At 33.0% G+C, this 13,402-nt stretch overlaps 1 protein-coding gene across 4 annotated transcripts in view; it reads left to right on the forward strand.

Annotated features, from left to right (window-relative positions):
- The window catches only part of GRID2 (glutamate ionotropic receptor delta type subunit 2), a 1,428,484-nt gene that overhangs the window by 84,568 nt on the left and 1,330,514 nt on the right, over window positions 1-13,402 (forward strand). The gene's annotated exons all lie outside the window — the stretch shown is intronic.

A 13,402-nucleotide genomic window follows, 5' to 3' on the forward strand; every position in this document is an offset into this window, starting at 1 on the left:
TATGTAATATTCTTAATAAAACCTAATGGATCAGGCATTTTTAGTGGAATATGCAATTTCAAAGTACACTGGGGCCATGAGTTTCAATAGTTGATAGTAATTTATCTACTTATGTATACTTAATATTTCAGTTCTATTAATATAAGACATGCATAACTTTAGATACTCAGAAATATGGTGTTTCTCACTGTCCTAAACAATATTTCAACTTCAGGAGTGAAGAAGATGTAATATAGACGCACCTAGGTGACGCAGTTGGTTAGGTGTTGATCGCTTGGTTCCTTCCGGCTCAGGTTGTGATCTCAGGGTCCTGTTCTCAGGGTCGTGAGAGCAAGCCCCACATCGGGCTCTGTGCTGAGTGCAGAGTCTGCTTAAGAGTCTCCCTTCCCCTCCCTTTGTGCCTCCCTCTGACCCCCCTCTCTAAAATAAGTAAATAAATCTTAAAAATAAAAGAAGATGTGATAGAGATTAAGGGGTGATACCTAGAAATATCTAGAAATGGCAAATTCTGATATTTTTCTTCTTGTGTACCCAAAATATTTTATTTACTTCTTTATTTTGTATAGGAAATATTATGAAAGACAAAACAGTAAAAACAACTGTGCATAAAAGAATAGGCAAGTATGCAGAGAATGAGATATAATATGAAGTGTATTTTTATAAGCCCTGATCACACGTCCCCATGTGTCCCTCACTGAACAATAGACAGGAATATTTATCAAAGGTTACTTCCCTTTATAATTCCTGGCTGTTAAGTGTATTAGGCCAGGATAAATGGGAAACTAACCATGTTGTGGTAGCTGTGCCCAGGAGCAGAAAGGAAGGGTATCCTTCATGGAGAGAAAGGAAGATGGAAATAGAAGTGGAAAGCTCTTGTGTATACTATCTTTTTTTTTTTTAAAAGATTTTATTTATTTATTTGACAGAGAGAGAGAGATAGCGAGAGCAGAAACACAAGCAGGGGGAGTGGGAGAGGGAGAAGCAGGCTTCCAGTGGAGCAGGGAGCCCGATGCGGGGCTCGATCCCAGGACCCTGGGATCATGACCTGAGCCGAAGGCAGACACTTAACAACTGAGCCACCCAGGCGCCCCTCTTGTGTATACTATCTTAGTATTATGACCTAATATTATGCAGGAATAGTTACCAGAACATGGAGATGATAGATTACCCTTTTTAAGAAATTTCTCAATTTAGAATGGGCCTTTTTTACATTTTTAAAAGATTTTTGAAGTCTGTAGTATAAATAAATTTTTTCTTGACTAATTCAAAAGTTCAACATTGTCCTTCGTTTGTGAACCAATAATTTTAAAAATCTTTCTTGTTGTTGGAAGAGTTACTATTTCCTATCAGTACTACCTGGTGCTTAAAGAGATTGTTCGCTCATCTTCTGTCAGAGAACTCTAAAAGAGATCAATTTTCTTCCAGATTGTTTCGCTGAAGGTAATTGTTGATATTGCTGTCAGGAAAAGAGGAGAGATTTATGTACCTGGAGAAGTTTTTACTGTTTTAGGTCATTGGCTATATTGAAAACCAGAAGAAAGCTTTGGATTCCCTGACTCAACTATATATTCACAATATTCTACATGCAGTTTTAGTATTTTCCTAAAGTCACAATAGTATTTCCAATACTATAGTCACAGTAGTATCCCTGGGTCTTTCTCTAGTCATCAGCCACTTCATTTGCCTTCCTTCTGCCTTCTGTTCTTCATCATGACTAGATCTTCTGTAGGCTAATGTAATTCCTCATTCTGAGGAAGGTTGAAAATACAGTCTAAATCAGCATGCCACATATCAGCTAGCTTTGGCAGTAACCACACCTGCTTGAGGACTGTCAGTTCATATCACTGAGATCCTGCATTGCTCTCAAAGTCTTGTTCCTTTTAAGCAGTCCAATGTATATAGTACTCCAGCAATGACCACCAAACATTGAGCACTCCCTAGTCTCATGAAGCTCATTTTGCACAGAAATATTTAATTCAATTCCCGATTCCTTGGCTCCTGTAGTTGTGTGTGTGTGTGTGTGTGTGTGTGTGTGACAGACTTGACTCTTATCCCCAACATCAGAGCTCAGTTCCTGTAATACTTCTTGTGGGTAAAATATTATCATCTAATCTCAATAACTATTATAAAGATGAAATTGAGAAATGTTAGTAAGTAATATGAGAAAACTAGGTTTTGTGGTCAATGGAGTGTGAGAAATGTGGCATTCTACATCTCTATTTGGGGGTTCACAGTACATGTTAGCATATACCCTAAGTAGCATCATAGTAATGGAAACTGACCCTTCATTCTAGTTAACCCAACAGTTTTCAAATAGATTTGCATACATAACAATTTTAGCATACAAATGAATAACATAATGTTGATGATTTAGAAAGTTTCACATTTTAGAAAGAAACTCTGAACTAGGTATTTAGTAAAATGCTTATCTACAAAAATAATTTCCACAATACTATGATATGGCCACCAGTATCTGATATTTTTACATAGAAATTATGGTTTATTAAAAGTGGTCATTTAATTGATCTTACTATACTCCTCATACAGAGCAGAGGTATGGGCAAGGGGCAGTATGGTGTTTTCACATTTAAAAATTATAAATTGGTTTCTTTAAATAATTTTCTTTTGTCACATAGAAACTCGGTGACTCTCCTATGACTTCACCCCAACTCCCTTCACAAAATCATGTGGGACATCTTCTCTATAGGGAAAAAACCCTCTGAGAACTGTTAAAACTGTCATGTTGAGTTTCACATTTATAAGGACTTGTTTTAATATCTTATAGCATCTAATTCCATCTTAGTAGATGCTATGAATGTCATGATTATTTCTCAAGGAGGTACTACCGTCTTTATGACTGGAATATCCTTCAAATAATATTCTAAAAGAAAAGTAAATTTATCTAGATTTCAGTACGTCATTGCAGAGGTCTCTTTTAATGCCCCTTTTGGCAAGATGGAAAAATATTGACAGATGAAAGAACCAGGCAAGATTATAGTTGGTTGAAAGATCATATTCAGGTAACCATGAGTTATGGATTAGTATTAACTGGAAGGCAGATTACTAATGGTTTAAGACTCCATCCCTACCTCTGTCGTATTTTAAATTTTCATGATTAACTTGGTTAAGAATATTATAAATAGTCTTTTCAAACTTACTTGTGCTAGGTAGCTTGAAAGAAGAGCAAATATGTTGAATATGTTGAATTACAAAATTGAAATTCAAAGAAACTAGGAAAAATTGAGAGACTAGATGAAGATTGTCAAAATGGTGCTTAAGAGGGTTAACTCTAAAGTCTTAAAAATGGCTAGAAGCAGTAAACACGAGTACACAGTGACAGAGGAGGATAAACTTTATTTGACTACAACATGCAAGTTTAGCTCAAGTTTGAATTCAATACGGGAGGAAGAGAGAAACTCACATTAACTGTACTATGTACTGTGTACTTTGTGTATACCTTGGGGTAGTGACTTTTACATACTCACCTGTTTATCTTCAACAACAAAGCAGTAAGATTGAAATTACTATAAATAGTATACCAATAAAGAAAATTAATGGGATGAAAATAAATAACCTGTCCAAAACCATTTAGCAAATAAGTGTCAGAGCTGACCTTTATTCCCAAATCTATTAGAATTCATGTTGTTACTCATAGGATAAAGAACTCTGGGATACAGAAAAAAAGAGTGAAAAAAGTGACTCTGCCTTGACCCAACCACAGCTGGTGGCTCTTGTAGGTCTGGCCATGGTTGCAGAGGGACATTAACAGAGTGGATCAAGTCCAGAAGAGAACAGACAAAATAATTTCATATGTGCCTTTAATGAAATTGGAATCTGTTTATTTTATTTTATTTTTTAAAAGATTTTATTTATTTATTTGACAGAGAGAGGGAGAGCGAGAGCAGGAACACAAGCAGGGGGAGTGGGAAAGGGAGAAGCAGGCTCCCCGCTGAGCAGGGAGCCCGATGCGGGGCTTGATCCCAGGTCCCTGGGATCATGACCTGAGCCGAAGGTAGACGCTTAACGACTGAGCCACCCAAAATCTGTTTATTTTAAATAAGAAAATTTTCTGGTAGGATGTGGTAGGTGATTTAAGATAATTCAAAGGTTATTTTCTTAAAAAAAAAAAAAATTATTTTTTTCTCCTGCTTGTCTCCACAGGGGAAAAACTAGAATCAATGATTGAGATCTAGAGGGTTGTAGATTTTACTGAACATAAGACAGACCTTTTATATATTGCTGCTTTCCTTTTTATCTTATCTCTTACTATTTTATACTGGACTCTATATTTTTATCTTGTCCATTTTCTGATTTTCTTAGTAGGGAGAAAGTTCCAGGATACCAGGAATTTATGTCTGCTTAACCATGGCTTTCTTAGTACCTAGGAAAAAATAGGCACCTAATAAAATTTGTTGAATGGATAAAATCAAACTAGAAATTTTTAGATTTAATTTCAATCCTAGAAAATTATATTTTCCTACCAACAAATAGTGTTTTCCTTACTGTCAGCCATAGAAAAATTCATATAATTTGCGAATTCATGAATTCATAAGAGATTCATATAATTTAATGTCAAGGAACACTGTATATTCTAAAAGTCATGTTAGAAATAGTGACCCATAATGGATTGGTTAATCTTTCAGTTTTTATATGGAATATACTTTGGAACATTTTGTACATTGTAAAGTTGCATATTGTCATCAAACTTTCATAGAGGTGTAAGCTCTGAAGTTAAACTGCTACGCTTTTGTACTTGCTAGTTGTGTGATCTTGAACAATTTATACAACTTCATGATTTCTGTTTCTTCTTCAGTACCTACCTCATGAAGTTATTTTAAGTATTAAAAGTCATAATGTATATAGTAAAGTGCTGCTACCTCAGGCACAGAGCAAGGTTAAGTATTAAATAATATTGTCAATATTAGCAGTAAAAATAGTATTACTCTTATTATAGCCAGTGACTACTCACACTGTTTACTTCGAAAATAATAAATACTGAGGTTTGTAATAAATATCATCTAACATTTAGAAATGCTCCCTAGAGCTTTGCCCCCAAAAACCATAGTTCTTTTGACTTTTAGGTAGAAAAACAAGATGTTATGGGATAAAGAGAGGACTGCGTGGATTACAGATGTAGATAAAAAATTGGTCTTCAAGGAGTGTGTTTTCTCTGTACCATTTTTATACTCTCACAACTTTGGTCTTTTTAGATGCAACCCTTTTTCCATTGTCTCTATTGAAGGATTGAAACATAATAGCAAGTTGAGTTGCCATAGGCAGCTTTGCTATAAAAGACTAGCGCATTCTCTCCCATTACAGTATTTTCCTTGCTTTTGTGAAAAACCTACAATTTTGTTTTATGAAAACATACCACTGAAAACTACCAGTATGACTCAGTATGACTTTAGTCATTGCAGGTTTACATTGGTTGACCCAAGGCATATTTCAATTATCTAGCCTGAGCCTGTCTCATCTTTTTAAAAATTTTGATTTTTAAGAATTATATGTATTACCATGGACCATTTAAGAGTAAATTTCACACATGATAACTCTTTATTTCTAGATACATTACTCTGCATTTCCAAAATGACAAAGATAATCTCTTACTTCCTGCAATGGTTATTAGAATTAGAAAATCAACACTGATACCGTACTACTTATTAAAATATTGATATTTTTCCCAGGAAAAAAAACCTGTAATTTAAAAATTATTGTTTTGCCTTAATATTTCCTTATTGCCTCTCCTTCCCTCTGTTACTGAAATGGTTTGGTTTTGGTCATATTTACCCACACATAGGACCAATCATATTCATCCATATCATCATTTCCCCCCTGCATTTATACAGGCAATCTCTAGAATCATGCATGCAACTTTAAAAGATTTCTCTTAAAGTTTGAACATTATTATTTTCTAAAGGAGTAGGACAAATTACCTATCCGTGTAAATAAATTTATACTTCTTGTTTAAAAGTTAAGCAGCTACACTAACCCCAAATAAAATGTTGATAGCTATAATGTGGAAATAAAATTTAATGTAATATGACCATGTAAATCTTGTGATCTTAAGTTGCTTCCTTTCATAACTTTAAATGTGAATTCAGTTTGGGATTAACATTAGATATTGTAAGATACATAATTAAGGAATACATTTACTAATCTACCAAGGAAGCCTTTCATTTAAAAACATAAGTATGTATTTATTTATTTTAAAGCATAATATTGTCAGTTAACAAGATATAATTACATGGAAAATATGTAGTAAAGATGTTAAAATGAAAAATAAAATAACATATATGAAATATATTTCTATAAAATATAAAATAACAGATATCAAACAGATAAGAATAAAGAGATATCAAACTATATTTTAATAAATTCATTTTCAAAAATTGCTTCTTAGAAGTGTATTTTCAAGGAATTGGCTGACAGTCTTGATGGTTTTCCAAATCATGTTTTAAAAATGATGTCCGCTTTATTGCTTTTTTTAATCACTGATAAAAATGTTTCATTGCATAAATTTTTAACACTGGTAGCTTTCATTTGATAAACATCAACAAAACATTAAAAGTGTTGTCATTATGCATCTGTGTACTTTCAGTCCTTTTGATTGATGGTTTTATTTAAATAATATTGTGACAAACCAGTAATGCCATATTCCTAATCCTTTAGTGCCAGACTACACAGATCTTCTTTCAGGCCCCATTGGCTGGAAAGGCAGTGTGTGATTACATCTAGTTCTTTAGATAAAGCTCATTTAAAGGATAAGACAGAAGTATGAACAGAGTTTCCATTTTCCACTAGAGTTTTAAATAATAATAGAAACTATAATTCTGGGAACAAGAAATTATAAACAGCTTTCTTCTTTTGAATGGTACTTAAAAATTTACTTAAATGACCTATTGTGTTTTTTAATACAAAGGAAAATGTGTAATATGATTAGGACAAATGAACAGGTAAAGTACATTAAGTATAACATGTGATTATATGTAAAGTATCTTCTGCATTTAATTCTCAGTTCTGGAAGGACTGGCAGTAATCTTGGTAAAACTGGTACTGAGGAAAGCAACAATAGAGTCAATTCTCAAGATGTTACTTTCTAACCATTTTGTTGAAGAAACTGAAACCTGTCTTTATCGTGCTTTTTGTTACTCTATCATGCCTTCCTCTTCTGATCATATTCTGACTCATGCCAATGAGTCAAAATGTCAAATCTGCAAATATACACACAACACACACAAGAAGCATAGTGAGACAAGGAATTTAGGTGAGAAAAAGGGAATTGAAGGAGGAACAAGATAAACATGAAGGCAAAACCCAAAACTTCAACACATAAGCAAAAGAATCAAGAATAAAGAATAAAAAAGAATGGAAGTATGCAAATGAAGGATTAGATAATGATTGCAAATAAGGAAATGAGAATAAGGAAGTAAGAAAATATAGTAACTGAAAACAAAAAAAGAGGAGAGATAACACTCATGCAAACCATGAAACAAAAATACAAGTACAAAATATATACTGGATTAAAAAATACCAAAAGAGACAGTGACTGGTCTTGACATGCCATGATCACACCAAAGCTAAATTACATTTTCTGAATTTTTATTTTTGAAACCTCTCTTTACTTAACCTACATATGATGAGAATAAATCTGCATATTATTTAATTTAGAAATCTAGAACAATCTTAAACATATTTATATGTGGTCTGCAGTTAATTATATAGGAAAATATTTATGTAATTTTCTGCTTAGTGTTCAGTTCTCTCCATGTTTTTAAATCTTCTTTAAGCAATTTTTATTGGTTTTATTCAAATACTTTCTAGATGCAGAATGGCTGGGTCAAGTTTTTTTTTTTTTTAATTTGTGATTAATTCCTATAAAGAACATACTGTTTAAATTTGAAGAATTTAAAGATAATCATGATGCTGTTCTTGTTTCATACTATTTTTTTGTGAAAACAAGAAAGGTTTTATTAATTTTTCACAATGGGGGAAATGGAAATATAAATTTCTATCTATCTGTATCATTTAACAATTATAGTAATAGGCTAGATGCCATGGATTAACCATGTTTTTTGGGCAGTTTTATTTAATCTGCATATAATTTTCAAACTGAAGTCTGGCTCTGAAGGGCAAGCTCTGTCTGCTTCTTTGAATATACTTATAGAAAACTACATTTTATAAAATTAACATGTCTGTGGTATCACAGAGATTATACCTTTTGAACTATGTAATAAGCTCTTAGCAGATTTCTTGTTAAGCATATGTAATTTTTAATGAGACAAAAGAATGAGATACGATAAACGTTTTGGTTTCACTCATTAAAGCCAAACTGATTTAAGGAACTGATTTTTTTTAAGATTTTATTTATTTGAAAGACAGAGAAAGAACACAAGGTGGGGAGGCAAAGGGAGAGGGAGAAGCAAACTCCCAGCTGAGCAGGTAGCCTGATGTGAGTCTCATCCCAGGACCCTGGGATCATGACCTGAGCCCAAGGCAGATGCTTAACTGACTGAGCCACCAGACACCCCTAAGGAAATGATTCTTTAAGTGGCTTGACATACTGTGTGAAATGTGTAGGCTCATTTGTCATTGGTGAAGTATGATGGGAAAATTTACATTTTAACTTTGAATTATTTTATCCAAAAGGACAGAGAAATTTATTTCAATAGTAGGTATTTTATCTGTTAATTGAAAAATAGAGCTAAAGTGCTAAAGGAATAATAAAGAGCTTATACCATATTATATTTTTAATTAAAATGAGACTCAGACTAGGGAAACAAAATAAAAAATAAGCTATTGGGACTACATCAAAATAAAAAGCTTCTGCACAACAAAGGAAACAATCAACAAAACTAAAAGACAGCCTATGGAATGGGAGAAGATATTTGCAAATGTCATATCTGATAAAGGCTTAGTATCCAAAATATATAAAGAGCTTATAAAACTAAACAACAAACAACAATCCAATTAAAAATGGGCAGAAGACATGGAAAGACACTTTCCAAAGAAGACATACAGATAGCCAACAGACACATGAAAAGATGCGTATTATCACTTATCCGGGAAATACAAATAAAAACTACAATGAGATATCACCACACACCTGTCAGAATGGCTAAAATCAACAACACAAGAAACAACAGGTGTTGGCAAGGATGTGGAGAAAGGGAAACCTTCTTGCACTATTGGTGGGAACAGTATGGAGGTTCCTCAAAAAGGTAAAAATAGAACTACCCTACAATTGGGCAGTTGCACTATTAGGTATTTATTTAGCCACAGAATGCAAAAATACTAATTCAAAGTGATAGGTGCACCCTGATTTTTATAGCAGCATTATCTATGATAGCCGAATTATGGAAACATCCCAGTGTGCATTGATTGATGAATGGATAAAGAAAAAGTGGTGCATATATACAATGGAATATTACTCAGCCATAAAAAAGGAATGAAAATCTTGCCATTTGTAATGACATGGATGGAGCTAGAGAGTATTATGCTAAGGAAAATAAGTCAGTCAGAGAAAGACATATCATATGATTTCACTCATATATGGAATTTAAGAACTAAAACAAATGAGCAAAGGGAAGAAAAACAGATAGGGAGGCAAACCAAGAAACAGACTCTTAACTATAGAGAACAAAAAGATGGTTTCCAGAAGGGAGGAGGTAGGTAAGGGATGGGTTAAATAGGTGATGGGGATTAAGGAGTGCACTTGTGATGAGCATCGAGTGATATGGGGAATTGTTGAAGCACTATACTGGACACCTGAAACTAGTAACTGGGATTTAAATTAAAAAAAAAAAAAAGTAAATAAATAAAGAAAATGAAGCCCAGAATGTCTTGCATGTCAGATTAACCAAAGGCATTTGATAAATGCAGTGAAACATTTATTGATGTTTTGTGTGTGTGTCAATATCTGTGCTAAGTCCTTTTATAAATTAAATGATTGTATTTAATTATTAGTGTGTCTTTAATTATCATAATCACACACAGTCATCTTCAACTAGTAATTTTTTAGCTTCTACCATGAGAGAGACACTATATTAGGAGATGTAGCATATAAAGTGACGTAACCTCAGGGGTTACAGCCTAATTACCAGATAAGGCATAAACATAAAACAATAGAGATAGCATGTAAATGCCAAAAGAGGAGTATAAACCATAACTGTTCTGGATATTCAAAGCAAGATAATAATTGTTATGAAATGGTTATAAACCCATTATTGTTTATTTTCATCTAGAAGAGGTCAGATCTAAAAGATAGTTCTGGAGAACAGAAAAGGTAAGAACAAGTCTAGTATGTGAGGTGTTTCCAGTTGTATATGAATTCTAAATACTGAACTCCAATGCAGTAGTTGACCTATCAGTAGTTTAAATAAAATAATTTTACCTTTTAATTTGCTTTTGTAAAGTATGGGTAAACCATCCACTAACAGAACAAACTGTTGCCCAGTTTTATAGTTCCATGAAATATAAGATCGAACATTAGTAAACTAGAATTAGTCACATTGTAAAACAAAGGTTGAAGAACAAATCATTTTTTTCCTATAATGCATGTAATCTAAAAACAACTTTAGGCATAATTATGAAAAATTGAATCATGAAGTTCTTGAAGCCCTTTGAAATAATTATGTAAGACTTCTAAAATTCAGAACAGTATCATAATTATCATAGAATATATAAAAAGGATCATGTATTTTGCAAATAATATCTATAAATGGCTATTGGCTTTTATAAGTTAAGAGACTTCTAAATTTTTTAAATAATATTTTAAAAGTCACAAGTTCTCAGTAATAGCTTATTAACTGTACTGAAAAGAAGGACAAAGGAGATAACTAAAAAGGACAATTAAAATTCGTTTGGATGTGTGTGTCTGTGTCTGTGTTTGTACATCTTCAGGTTCTCCATACAGAAGAAATAGAGGAGCTTAGGCTTTTAGGAAGCCCAGCATTGACTTTAGTCAAGAGTCATTGAGTATTATAGCCAGAAGGGATCTTTTGTTTAATATATTCTTTACTATTTGAAAATTCAAAATCAAGAGTAAGGAAAAATAAATTATTATATCACTTGAGTGTATGGAATAAACTGAGAATGAGAGGAAGTGCTCCCCATTTTAAGGTAAAGTGATGAGGTAATGTGACATAGAGGTAGCATGGACATCCATGGGGTAATATCAGGAGTAGAGGACAACAGAGACATGAAAATATAGCTCACATTATGTACATGAAGGAGACAAATGTCACAGTAACAACCTGAGACGTACATACTGTCTGTGTGAATGACAAGAGGGAGCATGACTAATTAAGAGAACATATCAGTAATTACTGAGTAATAACTAAGGACCATATGGAAGGGATTCTGATTTCTTCCATATCTGTGTTTGAAGGTTGAGTCAGAGACTGATCTTGATTGCCGTTACTGTGTCTACCCTAAGCTCATGTGGCGTGGAAAAACCTGAGTTTCACCCAGAAATCATGTATCCATGTAGCTGCTTTAGAATATAGGTGATGCATTTAAATGTAAATAATTTAGGAAATTTATCTTACAGATATTCCGACACACACGTGTGTGTGTATGTGTGTATATATATATGCACATATATGTGTATATGTGTGTATATATGTGTGCATATATATATGCACAAACATGCATTTGCAGCAGCATCTGAAATGGCAAACACTTGCATGTGTCTATTAAACAATGGAATAGTATACAAATGTTAAGAAGATAGAAAATTTCTAGGTACTGATATGGACTTATCTCCAAGAAACACTTTAACATGAAAGCAGATGCAGGATAGCAGGATGACAGTGTGTATTATGTACCATGTACAGTCTTTTATTTTAAAATGTGAGGTGAGGCTAGTCTATATTTTTGTATCCTTGTACATGCATAAAAATCCTGGAATTATACTTAAGGAACTCTGATAAGTCATCATTCATGGGACAGGTGAAAATAGGAATTAGGAAAATGAGGGAAAATGATAGTAGAGAAGCTACATGATTATGTAACTTTTTAGTGTTTGTTAGGTTTTCAACCTTATTATTTAAAAGTGAAATTAAAGTAATTTCCTCCATTTAGTAGGCATGTTATTAGCTAGCAGTGGGACTAAGGTGCCTCACACTTTTACAAGTGATGTAACTACCTGAATATAGTAAAAGGATCAGATAATCTCATAAAGTCCATTACAAGTCAAATATCAGAGACTAAATTATTGGTCATCCATTTTCTCTTAGCTATCCATATTGTACCTTCATGAGAAGAGAGATAGTATGCAGATATCAGAAAGGACTCAAGGATAAGTAATTGAAAACTAAATTTATTTAGTGCAAATTTCTATATCCTACAGTGCTACAGGTTACTCTTTCAAAATAATAATTTGAGGACAGGTTGCTCTCTTTAGAATTGTGAACTGAGTCATGATTCTATTTGTACCCTCACAACTGCCATGATCCTTCTTAGGTTGAACCCATAAACCTGCAACCCTTCAAGCTATTCCCAGCTTCTCTCTAACATAATCTTAATCACAACCTTTCTACCCCACCAACCATTGTTGAACCTTTTATCCCATGAAACATTGTGTTTTTTCAACCATCAGTCATATTGAAAAGATGATGAATATATAACTAAATCTAACATTTAGGCTTAAATATATTGTATTTTCATTCTCTGACAAAGAAATGTTTTGTGATCTGTTAATTCAGTTGAGAAGATTTATTAAGATAAAAAATTAAGTGATTTGTAATTTTACATTTCACAATGTAACTTTATTAGAATAAAAGCAGCTAATTAAGTATATATGCGAAGTGTGAGTGTGTGTGTGTGTGTATTGTGTCTGTTAGTGTATATGTGTGTGTATAAGCAAAACAATTCTTTATGGCTAGAATTTCATAGCTGGAAAAGATCTTAAAAGGTAAGTCTCAACTATTCATTTCATTGTCTTGGAAACTGAAACTCAGAATGAATGAACGTGTACATAGTTACATAGTTACTGTAAGTATTGCAACCAGAAGCTGTGGTCTCCTTTACATTTGTAACAACAGCTTTATTGAGATATAATTCATATACATAAAATCCATCCTTATAATGTGTACAGTTAAGTGGTTTTCAGTTTTTTTTCACAAGGTTGTACAATCATTACCACTAATTTTAGAACATTTTTATCACTCCAAAAAGAAAATTCATACCCATTATCAATCACTTCCCATTCACCCCTCCTTCTAGGCCCTGGCAGCCACTAATCTACTTTTTGTCTCCATAAATTTTCTTATTCTGGACATTTCAGATAAATAGAATCATATGCTATGTGGGCTTTTGTTACTGGTTTCTTTCACTTGGTTAAATGTTTTCAAGGTTCATCCATGTTATAGCATATGTCATTTTTTTATTACTGAATAATAAC

Source organism: Phoca vitulina, unplaced genomic scaffold (assembly GCF_004348235.1).
Source record: "Phoca vitulina isolate PV1807 unplaced genomic scaffold, GSC_HSeal_1.0 scaffold3, whole genome shotgun sequence".
In the NCBI taxonomy this organism is placed as follows: Eukaryota; Metazoa; Chordata; class Mammalia; order Carnivora; family Phocidae; genus Phoca; species Phoca vitulina.